We start from the raw sequence: 23258 nt of genomic DNA on the forward strand, positions 1-23258 counted from the left end.
GTGTTTCTTCTCACCTACATTATGTTAATTTGATTAGACTAAGAAGTTCATTGTGAACAATATTTATTTTTAAAATGTGGACACGGGTCTGTGGGTCCGATTCACAAAGGTAAACTTAGATGCTTGGTCTAAACTTAAACCAAACATCTAAGCTTACGACTTTGAGAATTCACAAAAGGCAATTACGAGTACTATCTTTATGTCCGCACTCAGGCCGGATATTCACCCAAGTGCGGACATCAAGATAGTGCTCGTAAAATGCCCTTTGCGCATTCCCAAAGTCGTAAACGTAGACGTTGGTCTATGTTTAGACCAAACTTCTCAGTTTACCTTGGTGAATGGGGCTCTATATTTTTACGAGCAAGAAGAAAAGTTCTAGAAAAAATCAAATACTTTGGAGCCTGCTAGAGAGCTCACAAACATTGTTAGATTTTAGAACAGGGTATTTATGTGTCATCAGAGTCACAAAGTATGAACTACTTTGTGTCATATAACGTAATGTCCTAAAAGCAAGTGTGCCAAAAACAAAGTGGAGAACCATCCAAGTGGACATGCGGTGATTGGGAAGCATGATGTGACATAAGGTGGCCATTTTACGTTACTGGTCTAGCAATGGTTGATCGTCATGTTGGTGAGTTGAAAGCAAAAACAAATGCTCAAAATAGATAGCAAGATTTCTAATGGCAATCAGGTAATATTTATTATAATAATAATAATAATAATAATAATAATAAAGTTTTGAAGACTGGAGCAAGATGAGGAGCAACATGGGGAGTATCAGGGGGCGGGAATGGGGAGAGTAAAAAGAGAGCATGCAAGAGTGGCAGGCAGCTGAATTAGTGGGGGAGAGGGTGCAGGAAAATACATGCCCTCTCAAGGAATGCTAAATTCAATATAATGGAACAGAACTTTCAGCTAATTAGTGGAAGAATACAACTTAACCAATTAAAACACTGTGATGCCAAAGTGCTTCTGGGCTCTGGCACATAGGGTGAGGTGTGGCTCAGCGGCCAAAGTGGCTAACTCTGGAGAGCGTGGCTCACGGATCGATCCTGGTGCCAGCAGCAGCTCAACTCAGCCTTATGTGACTCTGGGAAATAGCTCACTTTATTTCCCCAATGCATCCAAGTGCCTTGAAACCTTTAAGGGTGATATGTTCCCTCTTTACAAATCGAGAGCCCGCCTAAATCTGTACCCTCCAACCTTCCGCAGGATCCGTGTAGGTCGCTGCAGCTGAGGGAGAGCTGCCGCCACTGAGGGCCGCCAGAATCTGTACCGTCGGACCTCCTGTTAAATCCGCGTGGGCCGCCCCAGCCAAGAGAGAGCTGTAGCCGCTGAGTACCCACACCCTTTGCTTCTGTGCACCATTGTGATTTGTCCCTTGGGCCACCACAGCCAAGAGAGCGCTGTAGCCGCTGAGTGCCCACACCCTTTTCTACTGTGCACCATCATGATTTGTCCCGTGGGCCACCGCAGCCAAGAGAGAGCTGTAGCCGTTGAGTGCCCACACCCTCTGCTACTGTGCATCATCATGATTTGTCCTGTGGGCCGCCGCAGCCAAAAGCGCGCTGTAGCCGCTGAGTGCCGACACCCTTTGCTTCTGTGCACCAGCATGAATTGTCCCGTGGGCTGCCGCAGCCAAGAGAGAGTTGTAGCCACTGAGCGCCCGCACCACTGACCACTTTGCATCCTTTGGATTTGTCCTGTGGGCCGCCGCAGCTAAAGAGAGAGCTGCTGCCACTGTGAGCCCGCCACAGAGCTGCACGAAGAGAGTCATTGCCCTCACCAGCCCAAGCCGCCGCAGCCGCACGCTGCTGCCACTGAACGTCTGCCTGTCCCCGAGTGCCCGAATCACGGTGAGTGCATGCTGCGGACCTCAGCTTCCAAGCCTTAGGGTCGCTGGGAGTTCGCCTGGCACTGTCTCCATTTCTTCAACAACAGGTATCTGGTGCGCACTGGGTCACGCAGTCCCTGAACTCAGTCAGTGTTACGCTTGGATGAATACGTTGTTATCTCTTTGAGTCCCCGCGGGTTGACGTGAATTGTAGTTGTTGAAACGCTTTGAGAGTTTTGAGTTAAACTTAAAGTTAGATAAAGATATTATTTTTCTATACCTACCTGAGTGGTGTCCTTTTGTGGTGTTGTTACTGCCTTGTTGCACGTGATCATAAATGCTTCACACACTGACTCTGAGATAAGCCTAACTGCTTGTGATACGTTACCACAGGGCTGAGCAGGGGTTGTCAAAAGGGGTAGCCCCCTTGCCCTGACTTAGGAAGAAGAGTCCCTGTTTGGACATTGGCGCTAGCCATTGCCAACTAGATACCCCCATTTCTAACAAACAGCTTTAGTTGTGCCTATAAACTTTTTGTTAATAATGAAATAAAGCTAAAAACAGATGGAGTGTAAAGTTAAATCCTGGAATCCAAGTCTTTAAGTAGAATTTATTATCAGTTGAAACACCACAGCACAGCTCCAAGGTAAACTTCCTGTCTCTCCTCCAGACCAGCCTGTATTTCCCAGGTTCCAGTAGAACTTATAGAACCTAGGTGACAAAGGGATTGGAATGTAGAAGCAACTACAAATGATGCCACTTACTATACACTGTAATGTAAGTACAACAAATCACATTAACACAAAATACCAAATAATTAAAACATAATATGGAGGGACTTTGGGGCAGCCCTCCTCTGTCTCAGCTTGCTCAAGTTGGCATTCACATTCTGGATGAGCCACAGGCAGTATGCATGAAGAAGCGTGGGGGACAGGCTCTTTCAGCCATTGCTGAGTTTGAAGTGTCGCCACATTTTATATGAGCCTGCAGGGCAGCCATTTGTTAATGGAGACACCATTTTTTAACCTATGTTTGACTTTTGCAAAAAGGTGTGCATTGTAGATTGCATGAGAGAATATGATCCCAGAATGAGTGAGCATCTTTCTGATGGTGTTGAGCAACTACTCATCTCATTTGTGAAACCTTTCAAGGCTATAAAGTCTGCTTCAATAGAAAGTTGGGTTAAATGGACCATGAATTTGGTGGATGTTGACCTTAAGAAGTTTCGAAAACACTCTTTGGGAGGATTTATGGCTCGCCAATCATTCTGAAAAGATGGAAGACTAGAGGACATCCTTAGGGCTGCTGATTGGTCAAACTCTAATACCTTCCCAAAACATTAGAGTAAACTGATCAAGCACATGTCGTATGTGGTTTTACAGAACAACCAACATTCATAGTGGTAGCCTCCGACCTTGTACTGAAATAACGATTTTCCTAACTAAATGTCAATAGAATCTGGATTACATTAAAGACACAGAGGCTAACATTATCCCACCTACCCATCCCTGGAGTTGGTTGAAGGGTTTGGATTACAACATAAATAGTAAAAAAAAGAAAACCAAACAATACAAAACTAATGGAGGTTAAAAAAAAGTAAAATTTTAATAATTCAAGATTGTTATATACATTGTATTTATTTATGTGCTAATTATTTAGAATGTCTTACACCTATAGAGGATGTTCTAATATTCTTCTTTAATTTCAGGTAATTCCTAGAAGTTCGTGTCTACATGTCTCTATCACCTGTAGACCTAAGGTCTTTAGTCTCTGTAAATCCGTGCAGTGCAACGGGCCGGGCGATATGGCCTGGATGAAGGATGATAGGAGTCCCAAAACCCTCACAAGGTCTCTGAGCAGTATTGTGTCCTTGGATAAGACTGACCTCATGTCTTTCTTTGTCTTTACCACTTATTTGTGTGGTGAAATCAGGTGGGATAGGACCGAATTTACCTGAAAGTCTAGGAAGTCATACTTCTTCGTATTAATAATGAAACCCAGATTCTCCAGAAGATTCATAGTAATAAGTAAATGATTTTGCACCTCTAATCTGTCCTGTGACATAATGAGTATGTCATCTAGGTAAATGATTAATCTTACTCCTCTCTCTCTGAGGTAAGTGACCACTGGACGAAGTACTTTCGTGAAACACCACGGGCCGAGGACAGCCTGAATGGAAGGTAAAATATGCCCTTCCATCTAAAACGGAGATATTTCTGGCTGTCCTTGTCCATGGGAATCGTAAAGTAGGCATATTAAACACATTTCCATGAAACCTGCTACCCTCCTTTGCTTAACCCGTTTACAGCGGCAACAATTCCGCCGCGGTGCGGTGGGTTTAATGAGTGGGCGGGGCTGCGTCGGCCAACGGACGTGCTGAACAACATGTAAAGGATGCCCCCAACGCACAATAAAAATAGGACAAAAATTCCACAATATAGAAAAATTTTGAAACATTTCCACCCACAGAGCAGCTCAATTACATTTCATTATTTATTTTTCATTATTCAGTATTTTTGTCTCTTTTTTTGGACATTAGAAAAGATATAAAATGCAATACATACATAAATTCATTTGGTAAAAGTACAGAGAACGTATCACAATAGTCTAGTCTAATCTGGATAACACTTAAAAAATCCATAAAATATGTGACAAAAGACAAACGAACAGCCCATAGATTGTAAAACCCAAAATGTCAACAGTTAAAGGTTCACACTATATTAATGCAACAACCAAAACACAATTGCAAAGAGGACAGATAAATAATCCAAAATACGTGAGCAATTAGAAAAACATCAGACATAACAAATGACAAGAAACCAGACAATTCACAACTATAGCATGCAAAAGAAAAAAGCGCCAACGTGCGTTTCGGAAGTACCAAGGATGTTTATGTAAATTCCTTCATCAGGGTGCACATGTTATGCTTCATAATTCATTCGTGACCCGAATCTAGTCATCATAAATTTGTAATATAATTCAGTGTGAACTTCAGGGCTGAAGAGACTGTCTTGAGGGTCTGTGGCCATAGGCTCTTCTATTATCCAAGAGATATATATTTTTTCACTAACCCAAGATAGCCATCGATTCCTGATTAAGAACAGTGCATACAGATACTAAGAAATATCGCTCCTTGAATAATGTGTGCCCGAAAGTCACACAGAAAAAAGATCCAGGTAACCACTTCGTTAGGAGAGGCTGGAGCCACGATATCTGTAATGGGTTTGTTTATCTCTCCATATTCAAAACGGCAAGAGCCACTGCCTGGGAATTCCAAACAATGCAGTTCCGGGGAGAATTTTTCAAAGTGTGTTCGAATTCTGATAAACGGGGTTCATCCAAACGAGGCTGGATCTCACTGGCGTCGAGAAGGAGGCCGATCGACGTGTGCAGCACTACAGAGGTAGTGCGCGCGATGGCTGTTGGCCGACAGAAGCAAGCAGCGGGTTAATCTGCTTTAAGAGAGTCTCAGAAATTAACTCTAGAACTATCTAATAGATTCTATTCTTCAGAAGGTGTTCATTTTGACATTTGGAAAAATACTAACACTATGTCAGAATCTGTATTCTATCCTTTCTTTTGCTATTGTGAGAAACTATGTGTGGTTAAATGTATGAAAGAGTATGAGAGTAAGACAGCAGGATTCAAGTCTCAAGACACTGACCGACATCTGTTATCATATGTAAGACCTTATAAACCAGTTTATTCAGCTACATGAGCCAGATGGATCTGCATGGTTATGTCCGGAGAAGAAATAGGTCTCCCTAGGTCTGGGGCACACTCAAGAGGCGCCATGGCTTGCAAGGTATTTTGGACGGGGGATCCCTGCCCAAAACACTTAAAACAGCTGATTGATCAAATGCTAAAACCTTTGCAAAATTCTATTTAAGACCAGTAGACCATGTTAGCAACATAGCCTTAGATGGCTTTAAAACGGACGCTACCCTGTGTCCTTTTTCTTTACCAGGAATATTGTACTTACAAAACCTTGTGCAATCTCGTGGTTGCCTACTATTGTTAAAGCTCCTTTGCTTAGCATCTGAGTTACTTCTATACCTATAAGGGTCAACTTCTCCTTTTCTAAAAGTAATTCCTTGAGTTCCTTGAGTTGATATGGGGTTTGCTAAAAATCTATTTTGAAGCCTGTAACTGTTTCTAAGACCCAAAGGCCGTGAGATCAGTTCCTAATTTTTGACAAAGAGTCTTAATCAGCCCCCTACTTTAAGGTTGAAGGAATAATGGTGCTCACCTTGATGTCTTTGGGTGGAAGATTGTAAGTTCTGGGCCGGGAAGGGGTTCTTTTGGGTGTCACACAGAAGTTTCCATAAAAGAAAGCTAGGCAACTTGTGATTAAGGGACAAGGCAGTTCACGCCTAAAGGAGTTTTATTAGCCAAATAAAGACGTCCAAGGTCAAAGGGCAAAGTAACAAAATCAAAAGTAGTTCTGGGAAGAAGTCTTGCATGAGGTGGGAGAATGTCTCTAGTATTTCTGGTTCCCGGGGAAAGCCTTTGCCTCAGGTTTCCCTTTCTCCAGACTCTCTTAGTTGTAGGGGTGGTCCCGCCATCCCAGGGAAGATGAGGAAACAAAGAACACAATAAAAATATGGTCAGTTTATAGGATTTGCCAGTCTTTGTAAGTGCTACCGTCACCACCAGGGCCAGACTGGTAAGTCCGGGCACCGGACAATCCCCCGTTAGACTGGATGGGGTAGAGCCGGTTCTGTTTCCATGCTGGTAGCTGCCCCCTCCCCCCCTCTCTTCCTATTATTCCCTCTCTTTCTGTCTTGCTCCTCCCTTACTGAAAACCGTGACTTGAAGAAACGGTTCACAACCTCTCTTTCCTTCTTTTCTTTAGTTGCTTCCCTGAGAAATGGATCCAAAAAAGAAAACACTTGCAGGAAATGCCCTTTTTCTGACATTTTTCTATTCCAAAGTGTAGCCTCGGGATGGAGAGAAATAAAAGGTTTTAAATATGAAAAATAAAAACATAAGTAAATAAAGCAAGACAGAGTGGTTGCAAAGTGGCCAGATTGGTTTTATTCACATCCAAACACATTAGCCTCACTTTACAGACTTTGCAGTGAATCGCTACTTTTGTTTTCTCGTCTTTCTTTGAACAGCACTGTTGTCCCCAGGTGGGGAAGTGCACCATTCCTGGAGGTATTGCAATACCTGGTTGATGTGTGGATTGAAAAACAAAATGTGTACCATGGCTCTGTGTTTATGGATGTGGTCTTTTTAACCCGTTGGCTGCGCTGAACGTTCCACGCCAGTGCGGAACGTTCTAAGAAACGGGCGGGGCCACGTCGGCCAACGGACATGCACAGCACTACCGAGGTAGTGCTCACGACGGCCGTTGGCCAACAGCAGCAGCCAACGGGTTAAACCAGACTGCTTACATTTTATAAGGATATAAGCAATGGACATTGAAACGGTTCCCTTCAGGGCCCTGTAGTCATCTCCTTAACTTTTCAGGTAATGGATCCAGAAATTAATCCATAAGACAGCACCGGAACTGTCTAGAAGGTTGTGCAGTATGACCAAAAAGGCTTAAATAAGAGCCTAAGAGGGAGCCGATCGCTCCGTGTGTCAGTTTCCTCCAGCGCGTCCATTACAGTTTGGTGAAAGCTGTTGCCAAGGCTACGCTGGAGGAGGGGGCATCAGTAGAAATGCAGGACTTCCTCCGCTCACGTCCAATGGCAAATCCATGTAAGTCAGGCCTCGGCCTGAAGATTTCACACAAGTTGCCAGGAGAGCAGGTGCATTGCAGGCCAGTGAGTTATTTGAATATAAATGACCATGTTTGTGGAAAAAAGATGAGGTGAGGCTTCTACGTAGTCGTGCCTCACCTCGCAAGCAGGGATATTTGCTCAGTTAGGAGCATTGACAAAATACAGGGAACAACAACATTGGTTAACCCTGAAGAATACTTTAAATTATCAAAACGCGTTAAAGCCAACCATAAATTGGAAGGCTGGGAATAAAAAGAGCAACAAACCTGCAATTCGTAAGAAGCCTGTATAAGACTGTGATAAACCTATAAACAAAGTGGTTGAAAAGACATTTCCAATAATAAAAAAATATAGAGATTAAGAATAATCACACAGTATGAACAAATAAAAAGCGATATCTGCGCTCATCTGTAAGTTACTGATAGCATAACAGCATTAATTAAAGAGAGTAAGGAAGACAACAGAATGGTATACTTATCTTTTTGTGAACAGCTAACAAAAGAGGAAGATAGCTCTGTGCACTAGTTATACTTCTTCACGAAAATTCTATATGTTTATGATGTATTAATGTTCTTTAAAGGGCTTCATGTTGGGGCAGCAAATAAAAGTATATGCATAATGGTAGCCTCCGGTCTTGTAATGAATTCAGGCATGGCGAGTGATGGCACACTACCTGGTCATGCTACACACTGCCTGGTCCATACAAGGAATTGGTGGGTATGGGGAGAAAAGGAGGCTTTCTCCAACCACCACTCCACCCCCATCGGTGGGCAAGCAAGTATCAACACCAGCTGCAGCCAAATTGGCTGGCTAAGTTGTAATAAATGTAAGGACATCATCGAGAGCATAGGGCCCACAATGGCACCTCAAGCCACATGTTAATGAATGGGCCTAGCTAAAATGGCCGCCAAAATCTCAAAATAGAGACCCACAGACACTGCTGGGACCTTCAGCAGTTGGATGGATCTTGCTCCATATGCTGCGCAGACTGCTCTCAGCCTGGAGCACTGAGTCATGTAGGCCAGGCCATTAATTACACCATGGTCAGTCTCTTCAGGAACAGAGCACTTAAGCTGTGCATCTACAGTGTAGACCTGACAGTCAATGCCTGTCCATGCTGCGCCATAGCAGCTTCTGTTTACCATGTTGTGCACCTTACTCACATGCATTTGCTCACATTTGCTCCCTTCTATGATTAATATTGCCATTGTTTCTTAAATGGTTGCCAGGGACTCTTTGAATAATGTCTCTAAAGGGGCCAGTTGATGAATTAGGTCACAGTAGGTCTCAAAACCCAAGCAGACATCATCAGCCGAAGGAACATTCTGGAATGCATATTGCTAGTGATGCAGGACTTGGGAGAGAACAGTGTTTTCTCTGCAGTGGATGACCTCTTTAATACACTATTTACCCCTCTAATATGTAATCAATTGGAAGCACAAGCAACAAAGGGGTATATTTTACAAGACCCTATCACCACCCGAACATCAGTTTTTGTAACGTTGTGGTGGCGATTCAGGCTTTGCCTTATTTACAAGGCAGCTTTAAGCCACGTCAAGTGGCTTAACGCTGTCTTGTAAATAAGGCACCCTTCATACCATACTTAGCGTTGAAGGGGTGGGCAGTGGGTGTTGTGGTGGGCGTTCCGCCGCAACGTACATTGATTTGGATGCTGCCCCATATTTACAAGAGTGGCGTAAATATGGGGGAGCCAAAATTAAACCCAGGGCACACCTGGTCTTAACAGGGCGCAAAGCATAGAAATGCTTTATTTATCCTTGTTATTGCTATTTCTATGTGCTTCATTGTGTAGCACACATGAAAACAGCAAAATGCCATTGCATTATTATTTATGTGCAGGAAGGTATCCCTTTTAGCACATAAACAATCATTTTAAAAATTATGAGTTGCAACTTCAATGTGTGCTGCACAAAGCAGCACACGTAGAAGTTACAAATCGCCATTTAAGATAGTCCTTGTGCAGGAAGGGACACCTTCCTGCATTCAAACGATAATTCCCCACAACCCAGGCATCGTTGCACTATGGTGCAAGGGTGCCTGGGTTGGTGAAAATAGCACCAGGTCAGGGGGAGACACAGGGCTGCACCGTATTGTTGTAAATACAGTGCAGCCCTGCGTTTCAGAAGTGGTGAAGTGCGGCCATAAGCCAAGAAGGCTAACACTGCACTCTGTAACTTTTTTGTAAATATTCCCCAAAGAGCCATCTAGATCGCTATGAGTTTTTATGTTCAATTGTGGATGCTTTTGCATGCATCATGGCTTTAATGATAATTTACGACTGGATATCACAAGAAGATGTTTTTAGTGGTATGTGATCTGTACAACCTTACTCAAGCATGTGTGCATGGCAGTATCTTTTAGTGCCACCCCGTTAAAGCCAGATGTATTGTTTTGCCAACACTTGTTAGGGCAGAGCATGCAAAAGCATGTCTTAGCAAAAGCCTGCATCTTGCTTACGAGCCACTCTTGTGTACAGAAAAGACCTTGGAGCCCGTTGCTTACCATTTATTGGCTTGCACGGCACTCTTCTTTACAGCCTCGTAATTCATCAAGGTAGGCCTAACATCATTTCTGTTCCTCTCTGTGGAGCAGGGACCAAGCACTGATTGATTCAACTTATTCAGTGCACGTCCGCTGCCCTTGACGTGCTTGAGGTACTATTTAATTTTTTTAATATTTTAGTGCCCTGCACACAGAAGGGTGTGACTGGCAAAAAACATGACCAGCAAGACAAACAAAATTGCAAACATTTATTTTCTATAGTTACCTTTTTAGGTCTCACCTTCGCAGCGCACATGCGCTGCATGGCAAAAAGACCTTTTCCCGTCGCTTTGGCTTTTCAGCCAAGCACATGCACGCGTTCCATTGCCTTCAATGGCAACGGGTGCACGTCAGGAGATTCACTCGAGGGAGCGCGCGCCATCATCTGGCAGCAATTATCGCTCCCGCGAGTGAATCGCGCCCACCCCACTCCTCTCCCCCCCACCGCGCGAGGCACACGTGTTTGTGCTTGTTTCAGTTGTCTTACTTATAATGAAGTTCTCGGACACAAATTCTTGCCATCTCGCAGTGTGACTTAACTATAATGGCACAGGCTTGCTCACAAATGGGGGTGTTCCCACGCGATCTCTATTCTAAGCACCTTACGTCCCTGCCACTTAGTACTTTAGGCAAAAGTCAAACCCACTGTGGCCACTGCTGCCCTTCTTTCCTATGTTGTTTATGCTCTCAGGCGGCAGGCCCCCTTGGGTTAACAGTACCCTGGCCGATCCTCAAATTAAATAAACATCCTGACAGTGGGCGGCACCGCTCCGCACTGCTCAGAGACCTCAATAGGGTCAAGGCCTCGGATTTACGGCGCGGCAGAGCGGCGTCAATTCTTTTGTAACGTCAGCCGAGATTGGTGCGTCACAGTTTCACCATGGAAGAGCCTTCCTCACCCCCAGCTCTACCGCCTCAGCTGCGTCACCGCAGGCCCTGCCACAGCCACGCACCAAGGCTCGAGGTAGGAGTCTGCGCCGTTAACAAGAGAGGTCTCACCTCAGTTTCTGTGGTTCTCCCAGCTTGGCCGATCACCTGCTACTGTTGCTAGCAGCGTAGGAGGCTTGGGCAGTAGAGCCGACACTTCGAACATCAGCTGCAATTCATCGAGGGCCCAACCAGATCAGAATAGGATCAGGCGATATGACGAGAGTTGTAGATCTTGGTACTGGATTCGTATCTCGGCGTCGACTTAAAATCCTATGATTCGGGGCAAATTCACATATAATCTATGACCTTAAAAATAAATCTGAGCTTGTGCTCATGTAAAGCGCGCCAATACCTGTGGGTTGAGTTGGCGCTATATAACTAAAACACAAAACTATATATAAAAAGAAAAAATATTAATTTAAACATTATTGGCTGTTATTTAGCTGACGGCCAGACTCCTTGCTCCAGCCTTTCCTCGCTCCAGCCTTTCCTCGCCTATTAATTAGCCAGGCTCCGCTTTGCTCGACTCTGCTTCCCAGCATCTGCCTCTCCCGCAATAGGATTTAGTGCTCAGTGGGTCGGAAGGGGGTGATAGGTTAAACACAGAAAGTAGTCGAATGTGGAGCTGCCTCTAGGTGAGCCACGAGTATATACATATCTCAGACCATGACCCCCCTCCACAACCCCAAATAGCCTTTGGCTTCAACTGCACTTACACTCATTTTTATAGAGACATGTCACACTGGAAGGTCTGTCTCATCGGTGATGCTCTTTTTCCATTCCCTAACATTCCATTACCTCCCCCGATGTTTTTTTTTGCTCTATATGTTTAGCCACAATAAAAACTCTTGATAAGGAATAAGAATAGTGTACTGTTCTTACCAGATCCTGTAAACTCCTCTCATCCTGCATCATTTTATTGATGTCGAGCGTCAAGTTCGAAATAAAGTGAATATCAATAGATTGTTTTTGCATAATTTTAGTGAGAAACAGTCCCCAGAAGGAGGTGAATTCCAGAATGGACAGTGTATTTTAAGGGCTTGTAGTAAACCCACAGTAATGTGCGCAGTGACGATTAAACTAAAGGAAGCTTTCAATAGCAACTAAACATTAATAGGGAAAGTATGAGGTCTTGGAGACATAGAAACATATGTGAAACCATTCTTGAGTGTAAGTGAAGGAATGGGTCCTGCGCTCCCCCCACTACATTCCCTACTGAGTAACGTAATGATATACTGGTCTTTACAGGTGAGCAGAGTTCGATCTCTATGAGCTAACCTGCAACACGTGATTCGAGATTTCCATAAACTAGATAATAATATCCACATTTGTAAAGCGCACAATCACCCGTTAGGGTCTCTAGGCGCTGGGGGCCGTCGGGAAGATTAAGCAAGCTATTGCTCAGAGTCACATGGTGCTGGGCTAATCTGCCGTCGGTGCCGGGGATCGAACCGTGATCCCCAGATTCCGAAGTCAGTCGCCCTGGCCGCGGCGCCACACCTCGCTATGCATGTATCCCACAATCCCAAACATTGTCAGAAAAACATTTAATGATGGATGCCCAATTTACAACAGCCAGTGATGGATTTCTCTTATCTGCTCAACTTTGAGGTTTGTTTTCTTTGTCAAGGCAACATCAGGTGAAGGACACCCATATCTAAGGAGGGGCCGCAGTCTTAAAAAAAATTATCCTTTCCTTTCCTCACATTCCTTTTATAACATCCCTCAAGTTACTGTTTGTTTACATTTTACATGTACCTTTTACATTTACAGTTGGATTTCTTTTCCCATTTCTTTTGTGAACTTCTCTGAGAAGTCAAAAGGGCATGATTTGAAATCCAGTTATAAAACCCATAAAATGGTAAGAAGCCAAGCGACTTCCAAAGTTCGATTTTGTAAACTGAAGAGTCACAGAAATGTCAAAATACATAAAAAATCGGAAATAGATCTCAGTGGATGCAGAGACAGTGCAGTCAGTGCATATCAGGAGAATAGTAAGGTAGCATGCCACATAGGTAACTAAAGCTTGAAATCTAGAATCAGAGACATTTATTTGATAGCTGGGCAGTCATGGCTCTTACCAGATAATTAAGATAGCATATCTTTTTCCTCAACAGTGGCTGTGATAAATACTTCCTGATATTGAAAGGAAGCTGTCATTTACCAGATTTAAAGATGAGGGCATATCAGTAGGTAACTCAGGTATTGCTATATTTGTGCAAAGGCATTGGATACAGACATGCCTTAATCACAAGAAATACCATGGGATGTCCTAGTCCTCAAGGTAAATGTGATGCCGCCATCTCATAAAAAGTATAGAGGGGTCTTGATGTCTTTCCTACACAAAGTATGAGGGGATCCAATGCCAATGGAAGAATAAGAGGCTATAATCAATTCCATTGGTGGATATTGGGGTGGGTGGACGGGCACCGGTGGTTATCTGATTATGGTAAGAGTCTTTACCTATGTTCTGTTATGGTGGTTGCCTGGTTATATTGCACCTTTGTGAGTAAATGGTGTCTCCCTGTATGTCTTCTCATAAAGGGGGCTAGGGAGACCTGTGCTGAATACCACTTAGAGTGCGAATACTACTCTACTACCCTTCTTTGAAGAGGAGATCTCTTTGCCTCCCCCTTCTCTGGTTTGCAGTGTTGCACTATACACTTGCAATGGAATTTGAAGACTATACAAATTAGTTTCACAACCAACGTATGAAGGATGAACCCCCCTGTTTAGTTTTCAGCTTTTTTTCTGAAAAGCTGTGGTGTGTCCTGAATTTCATTGATACTGTGCCCACCTCATGTTGCCCACAATCCATAATGAATACAAGTGACCAAAGCAATGCCTACTTTTAGCATACTGTAAATATTCAGGTTCTCCAGGGTATTAATCAGATTCGAGACATCTGTGAATACAAGTTAGAGGAGGGGTTTTGCGATTTCATCTCATTTGCATGAAAACTACACAAGCTCTTGACATATAACTCAGTTGTATTGTTATATTATTCATGGCATTCCCACTGCACTTCCCCACACCAGTGCTTTTATTGCGTTCAACATAATCAGCGTATCTGCACTCTACATGTTTACACCATTACAGACAACCAGATTTCTTACATTATCACTCACAGTAAGTACTATTATACAATTGCCAATAATCTGAGCACAAACAGTCATGGTTCTAAAACCATACGTAAGCAGCCAGATATGTTACAGCAAGACTGTCCGAACTGGGCCCAGATTTGCAAGATCGAAGTCATATTTTCAGGATCATAACAGACTACGTCAATTACTTCCATTTATATTCAGTGTAGGTCAATTTATATTATATGGGTTTCATCAAAATCATGCATAGATCCTACTTCTTGGACCTGCATTGGGCACCCCTGTCTTACAGCATTCTTCACCATCATTAACTGCTATTATGCTCTTTCTTAGAGCCAGAGGCCCTACAGAAATTCTCAGTTGTTTTAAATTTCCAGTGTACAATATTATCTCCAATCACTGTGACAAAACAACATTATAATATCAAATGTTAACATTTAATCAATAAGAAAATGCAGAAATGCATGGCAATATCTGTAAATGCCAAATATTAGGGAAGGTTACAGGAAAGGAGATAAGGAAAGCTCAAAAGAGATACTTAGCTTTAACTCCAGTTCTCCATTGTGGGTTTGTTTTGCAGATTTACAGGCTTGAATCTTCCCGGTCGTCAGGCTGGGCATTCATTTTTTTTGTAAACAAACTTTATTTAGTTTTCTTTTACCAATCACATGAATTTCCACTTTGCCATGACATCGTACACGTAGGCATACAGCTGTGTACCTATTAAGGTTATATTATGTCATATTCGCAATCCAGTTTGCTCCGTCCACATCTTCATCACCAGCTTCTTAACCAAAATAGCTTAATTTTAGGGTTCCTGCCTACAATTGTCTGAACTTCAATATAAAGCAGTTTGGAAAATGCATTCCACTGATTTTTCTTTCAAAATCTGCCACTTCCCAGTTTGAAAATATTGGTATGCTTGCAAAAGTGACAAAGAGCCGGCCACAATTTCCTAAGTTTTCGGTGCGGTCCATATAAAAAGTATGCACCTGCAAGCATCTAGTGAATGCGGTGCTTTCTCAGCTGATGTTGCAGGATTTTGCAAGACAGGTCAAAATATACAGGCCCATTTAAATTAATGTCTGAAAGTACTTAGGGAATGACCCTAGGGTTGGTGCATAGAGTGATTCTGTTCTTAATAAAAAGGAAAAACTTTTTCCTTATTGTAGAAGCCTGGTACTCTCCCAACTTCTATCCCATCATCAGAGCCAAATGCAGCACTGTCTTCCACAAAAGGTACTTCAATGGACCCTTGTGATAGGCTCTTAAAGAGGTAACATATATTTCAATCACCCTTTGTGATGGGCTCTTAAAGAGTTAACAAAAGCTGGCTCATTGTAACTAACTCTCATGGATTAGGGGGAAGCCAAACAAAGGGAAGGGTTGTAAGATACCTTTCATTAACTATTTGGTGACCTTTTGAGAGATTGAGGTTGAAGAGTCAAAAGATGTACTAAACCTTGATATCACTACCAAATGGATCCTTACTAAGAGTACTTTAGCCACTTTAGTTCTAGGTTATAGTTGAAGTTGGTACAGAAGAATTTGAAATGGTTATACTGATATGGGATTTACATCTTTACTTTAGCCCAATATGCGGAAACATTTCCACCTGGCTTTATAGGTTCCGATCATAAAAGGGTGCAGGTCTGATCACAAGTTTTTCTGCAGTTGTGAGGAATATCCAGATGACCAGATTCTAGGTGCTCAGTCAAGTCTTGCTATAAGACCTGTCAGTTGTATTTGGGATGAAGATTTGGGTTGATGTGCAGCGCAGTATATCAGAAACATTGAACACCTTTTGTCTCACTAGCTGTCAGACGAAGAAATGACTTGTTATTGGGGCAAGAAAAAGTATACGAGGAACGATTCACACTAGAGCGAGGTTGTAATGAATAGGTCCTTTTCCTTAACTTGGTGCCTCCTCAGAGTATTTCTATTTCTGATGTATTTTATGAATTATACTCTTTGATATTAAATAAGTACTGTTCTGTTGGGAGTGAAAGTCCCCTGAATGGAAGCGAATATACACCCTTGCCGAGTGCCCCAGCTGGACTTCTATCTGGATCCTTGGTACAGATTTTTGGTCCTGTACAAACACAGATTATGTGTGTGCACCATGAGTTAAACCTTTTTAACAGATTGTGGTCTTGGTAGATCGGAAGGGGTGCACAAATTGCTACCCTTGTGGAAGTAAAGTGCTACTGCCTTACCAAGAGTTGAGTAGCATGAGCGCATTGGTGGAAGCATAGGCTTTTATAATAGTGTTCAGTAGTGTGAACAGGTCCTTTTACTTGTGCCACTGGAGTGGGGCTGCCCAGTGCACTTATGTAGAGGTCTGCTTCTGTGTATTGAACTTGCCCTTGACCTACATCATGTTAGTATGTTGCACTATGCAGTGCACTTTTGTGCACATGGGTGTTGTTATGTCTGTGTGCCTGTATGTAGTACACTGCATGGAGGCATGTGGTTTTCATGTTGCAAACCCAGAACCTTGAAAAGGCATTTGGGGGTAGGGGAGCCACCCCATACTGATTTGTGGATTGCCTGGCTACCTAGGAGCTGAGTGGCACACACCGGAGGAAGGGAGAGCCTGGCTGTCCTGTGCACTTAAGAAGGACTGTTCAGTTTTGCAAAGGTTTCTTGGCAGATTGAAAGATAATGAGGCTGATGAAGGAAACACTGCAACCTTTTCTCAGGCATATATCAGTTAGGCTGACATCTGATTGTGATTTTCTAGTCACCCCCTTTGCCAGTGTTGTTTGGCTTTCAAGGTTTGAGTCACTTCTGCTGCGAAAGACTGCTTCCTGAACACAAGCATTGGCATGGTCAATAGGTCTTGCCTTTGGGACCTTATAAGTGTTTAGCCATGCAACAGTTGATGTTGTTGCACCAAGGATATTGTGCTGCATAACTAAATACTTATAAGGTCCCAAAAGCGAGACCTATTGGCTATGCCAATGCTTGTTTTATTTTGCTAAGTCTGCTTTTCTCACTTTGCGCTCATTTTTTCTTTTGTGTTTATTGTGGGTGCTGTTCTCAAAAGGTGAGGATTATGTTACTGCAAAGCGATATTTTTGAAATTATACTTTACACACAGTTATGCAGTACCCCCCAATCCACTCAACTCCAAGACACCCCACTCCAATCCAATCCACCCCACCTCACCTCACACCAAATATTCCCACTCAATCGAATTCACCACAGACCAATCCAATCCACCCCACTCCAATCCATACCACTCACCCCAGTCCAATCCACTCCGGTCCATCACACTCCATTCCTCCCAACTCACACCACTCCAGTCTGCCCCACTGCAAACCAGAACAATCTGCTCCACTTCAATCCAAAACAATCTGCCGAACTTCAATCTTCTGCACTCAAATCAGCCCCTCTCCAGTCCAAAACAATCTGCCCCACCCCAATCCAAAACAAAAATATGCCACACTCTAAAACAATCTGCCCCACTCCAATCTAAAACAATCTGCCCCACTCCAATTTGCCCTACTCCAATCTGCCCCAATCCAATCTAAACATATCTGCCCACTATAATTCAAAACAGTCTGCCCCACTCCAATCGAAAACAATCTTCCCCACTCCAATCCAAAACAATCTGCCCACTCAAATCTATCCCACTCCAATCCTAAATAATCGGCCCCACTCTAAACCATCCCACTCCAATCTGCCCCACTCCAATCCAGAGCAATCTGCCCACTCCAGTCAGCTCCACTCCAATCCACCCCATTCCAATCCAAAACAGTCTGCCCCACTCTAATACACTTTAATCTGCCCTACTCCAATCAAAAACATTTTGCCCACTCCAATCTGCCCCACACAATCCAAATCAATCTGGCACACTCCAATCTGCCCCACTCCAATCTCATCCACTTCACCCCAATCCACCCACTCCATCCCAATTCACCCCACTCAAATCCACCCCATTCCAATCCACCCACACTAATCCAATTCACCACAATCCAGCCAAATACAATCTACCCCACTTCAATCCTATCACCTCACTCCATTCCAATCCACCTCAATCCATCTCCAATCTATCCCACTCCAGTCCAATCCACCACAATCCACCCACTCCAATCCAAAACAATCTGCCCCACACTAATCCAAAACAATCTGCCCCACTCCAATCCAAAACAATCTGCCCTACTCCAATCCAAAAGAATCTGCTCCACTCCAAAATGCCCCACTGAAGTCCAAAACAATCTGCACCACTTCAATCCAAAACAATCTGCCCCACTCCAATCTGCCCCACTCCAATCTAAAACAATCTGCCCCTCTTCACATTGCCCCACTCCAATCTGCCCCATTACAATCTGCCCCCACTCCAATCTGCCCCAATCCAATCCATAACAATCTGCCCCACTCCTATCCAAAACAATGAACCCCACTCAATCCAATCCACTTCACCCCAATCCAATCCACTTCACCCCAATTCAATCCACTCCAATCCACTCCACTCCAATCCACCCCACCCCAATCCAGCCAAATCCAATCTATCCCAATCCACCCCACCCCACTCTAATCTACCAGATCCCAATCCAATCCACCCCACCGCAATCCAGTTCAACCCACCCCAATCCAATCCAACTCAATCCAATACACCCCACTGAAATCCAATCATCCCACCCCACTGAAATCCAATCTACCCCACTGCAATTCACCCCACTCCATTCCACCCCACCCCACTCCATTCCATCTCACTCCATTCCACCTTACTCCAGTCCAGGCCACCCCACTACAGCACACCTCACACCAATCCAATCCACCCCATTCCACTCCAGTCCACTCCACACCACCCCAACTGAATCCACCCCTCTGCCCCTATTTTATTCCACACCACTCCAATCTAATCCACCCTATCCAGTCCACCTCATTCCAATCCACCCACTCCACTTCAATCAAATCCACCCCACTCTACTCCAATCTAGCCCACTCTAGCCCAATCCAATCCACCCACCCAAGTTCAGTCTACCCCACTCAATTCAATCCATCCAGCCCACCACACTCCAATCAAGTCTATTCCACCCCACTCCAATCCAAGCCACCCTAATCCAATCTCTCCCCTCCCATCCAGTCCAATCCACCCCCTCCACTCTACTCTGCTTCACCCCGCTCTGAACCACCCTACTCTAATGGAATACACCCCTCCCAGAACCAATCTAATCCACCCCACTCCAATCTGCCCTAATGTAATCCACCTCACCACATTTCAATCCACCCCACTCCAATCCAATCCACCCCACTCCACTCAATCCAACCCACTCTAACCCAATCCAATCCACCCCTTTCCTCACTCACCTCCAACCCACTCCACCCTATTCCACTCTGTTGGACTTGGCCCTTCTGGCAGGTTCACCGCTAAAACTTTTTGCTTATGAATGCGAATTGGTGGTAGTGATTTTTGGTTTCTGCACAGTTTCACTGTGTCCCAGTGGAAAGTGCGTGCACACTCTGAGTGCATGTGATAAGGTTGGCCTGCCCTCCCATAGGAATGCATGGGGAATGTATGTGTCCCTGGTAGTTCCTGATGCGTGGGGTGTACAGGCTCGAGTCTGGTATGTGCAGACTCGTGTGATTGAATGCTTCGCAATGATGTATGTGGCATGATTGTGTCATGTGTGGAAGTGCCACTTCTAGGAGTAGGCATATTAGTGTAAAATGTGTCTGGCGTGTGATTGGCTGGAGCTGGCTGGTGAGCCTGGCTCCAGGAGTCTGGGTAGGTCTTCCCGGTGGTGAGTGTTGAGATTAGCATGCTGAAGGCTGGGGAGGAGTGCACCTGGAGCCTGAATGGGGCTGGGCTTTCCCCACACAATGCTGGCTCCGCCCCCTGTTGTGCGTCTAACGACCCTAGCCTCCCTTGTGATTGAAAGGGGTGGTTGAGCCATCAAGGGTGCTCCAAAACCAGCTGCGACTGGTTTCTCCCCCACCCCGCACCTACAAACAAAGGATTTTAGAGTATAAGAAGGGGCTGTGTCCCCTTACAATTGGTTCTGTTCTCTTCCAGGATCCTGAGGGGGCTGCTGCTGTTGCTGGGGCCAGGAGGACCGCCACTTGGATTGTCTCCCTGCCTGGAGACCCAATGAGCTGGCTCTGGGCCTAGCCTTGCCCTCCTGCCTGCCTCCAGACCTTGCTGGAGCTTTACTTTTGGCCCATAGCGCTGTGAGCGCTTTACTCGTGACCTAGCGCTGGGGAGCGCTTTATTTTCTTTATAGCGCTTGGGAGCGCTTTGCTTGCTGTGCAGGTGCCCACCCTGCTTGTGGTTGCCAAGCCGGTGCCCACCCGGTATTTGCCGAATTTGCTGTGCCCAAGAACAGGTGCCCACCCTGTTTTATTTAATTATTTAGCGGCTGCCCACGCCGCATCCTTACTTCTATTTGGCTATTTCACGGGAGCCCACCCCGTGTAAACCACCGCGCCGTCATTCCCCAGCGCGTCCCGGAGTCAGGGGCCTGTCCCCAGGGCCGCGCTGCCATAGGCGGCCCGAGGAAGAATTACCGCGCTGTGATTGGTCCCCGACCTCAGGGACTCCCGTCGCGTCATCCCGGGGCCGCACAGGGATTGGCCAAGCCTCGAGGGCTTCCCCGCGTGCACCCAGGAAACAGCCAACCACCAGAGAGAGAGGAAGCGCCCTTGCTCCTCCACGAGGCTCTCCCGAGGAAGAGAGCCCCGCCCGCCGCCTGGTGAACCTCCCGGCCCAGGAGCAGCGCCGGGACCGAGAAAGGTTCCCAGCGGAGAAGCCGGTGAGTGTGGGATTTCCGAGGGGGTGCTGCCTGGCTGTTGAGCGGCCCCGCCTGATCAGAGGGCCGTTCCAACATTGCTCTGGGCCTCCCTTGATTCCGAGACCCCCGTGAGGGACTCCAATGACGCCCGCATTTATGTGATTCGAGCCCTGAGGCTCCTGGGGGCAATTTGTGTATTTCGAGCCCGAGAGGCTCCGGGCATTTCTGCCTTCGAGCCCACGAGGCTCCCCGCGCCCGCAATTGTGTTTTGAGCCCTGAGAGGCTCTTGGGCCCCAGTTGTTCTTTGAGCCTGAGAGGCTCACCGCCCATATCGTTTTAGCGCCCTGAGAGGCTCTGGAGTGCCACAGTGTTTGTTTAGAGCCCACGAGGCTCTTGGGGGCCATTTGTTGATTACGAGTCCCCAGAAGGGGGACTCCCACGTCAGGTGACATTCTGTTTGGTTCCTGAGCCCACGAGGCTCCAACGTGTGGCCCCATTGTTTGCACCAGTTGCCCAGCACTTTGTGGGCAACTGCTACGTTTAGGCCCCTGAAATTGGGACACAGGGCGTCCTAGCCCTAGAGAGGCCAGTTGGCCTAGGGACAGTCACAGGTGGTGACTAATGTGATTTTGCGCAATTGTATTCTTTGATACACCCCTGAATGTGTTTTGATGCATCATGTGCTTTGTTCTCACACCGCTGAATGTATGTTATGCATCATGTGTTATGTGCTTATACCCCTACAGGTATTGTGATACTTAGGTGGTTGTTTGTCTCCCAGGACAGGTGGTGCTAGTGAGGCCCTGGTTCCCAGCGTGACCTGTTCCTAAGGTGGTTAGGGTTTACCAGTAGATACTGGTTGTGTGCTCTATATTTATATTCTGTGCTAAAGTGAGTTATATTCTATGTTCTAAGTGCTAATTCTACCAAGTGCTAAGTTCTAAAAGTGCTGATTCCTGACAGTGGTCCAGGTGGCCCTGCCTTGTACATATCCCCTGTAAATTCTGCCCGTGCCTGTTGGCACATTGTAAAGAGTGTGTTTTTATCTAATGTGTTTTGGTGTAATACAAAGGCTATTTTTATATATAACCTTGTGTGGAGTTTCCTTTGTGGTGGGCCTTGGGTGTTGTTGCTGGGGTGCGTGCGCAAATACTTAACTCACATCGCCTCCAAGTTTAGCCTTGCTGCTCGCGCCACGTTACCTAGAGGGTGAGCAGGGGTTATCTTGGCGTGTAACTCCCTTGCCCTGACTTAGGAGTGGTGATCTCTGACTGACTTTGGCGCAAGCCCTGGCCAGCCAGGGATCCCATTTCTAACACACTCCACTCTACAACACTCCACTCTATGCCACTCCACTATAGGACACTGCACTCTATGACACTGCACTCTACGGCACTCTCTGCCACTGAACCCTGCTCCCCCCACTCCAACAAATCCAGTCTATGACACTCTGATCCCCCACTCCACTTTAGGACACTCTATGGTTCTGAAAATCTGGACCCTGTCGTCATCCCGATAACGAGGTCCAATACCCGTGTCACAAAATATCAACGTACCATGACGAATTTGGTGTCAGCGAACCGATAATGATTAGGGCATCATTCCCATGCATTTGCGTCATAATCGAGGGTCGCCAACACCCCCAAATCGTAGTTTCCGTCCCGACCCCTTAGACTCCATTTTGTGAACGGCATCCATCTTACGTCTTGCCCTCATGATAAGTCAATTAAAGGTCGAGCTTGATCTAAAAGGACACGTCCACCTTCCCTGACTCCCCCTGACCGGTCCCAACTGACTCCATCGCCTTTAGCCAAACCTGTCTGGACAGCCCCTCGCCCAGTGGCCAAATGCGATAGCATCGATACATAACATTCCTCAAACCATTCACTACATACAAACCATGCTTTCTACAAACACACACCTGTCCTGTTCCCTGTTTATGGCCAGTTTTATGACTAGGAGGTGCCTTCCTTTATTGGGGTTTCATCGATATCTGATGGGAGTTCCGGGCTTGGCTAAGTAATCTATCACGCATTGGACATCTAAAATACGGGCTTGCCTACATGACTTCGCTCTTTTGTATTATTGTAGAAATATGTGTATAGCCATATCATAAACTAAAGAATTCTCGCTCGCAGCTATTATTTCTGTATATAAGGAGAAGGCTGGTTCTGTAAAAACGAACAGTCTCCTGAGAACACATGACCCGTGTTTGTCGTGCTTCTAGGACACCTGTTACTTGGTAGCTATCAATAAAACTCGATCTCTGACTCGACTAGAAGACTCCGTGTTTCTGTGGTCCGGAACAGGGAGAACTCAGAGGTCTTCGGGTGTTATCCCCTGGCACCAAACGGGT

This window comes from Lissotriton helveticus, chromosome 2_1 (assembly GCF_964261635.1).
Source record: "Lissotriton helveticus chromosome 2_1, aLisHel1.1, whole genome shotgun sequence".
In the NCBI taxonomy this organism is placed as follows: Eukaryota; Metazoa; Chordata; class Amphibia; order Caudata; family Salamandridae; genus Lissotriton; species Lissotriton helveticus.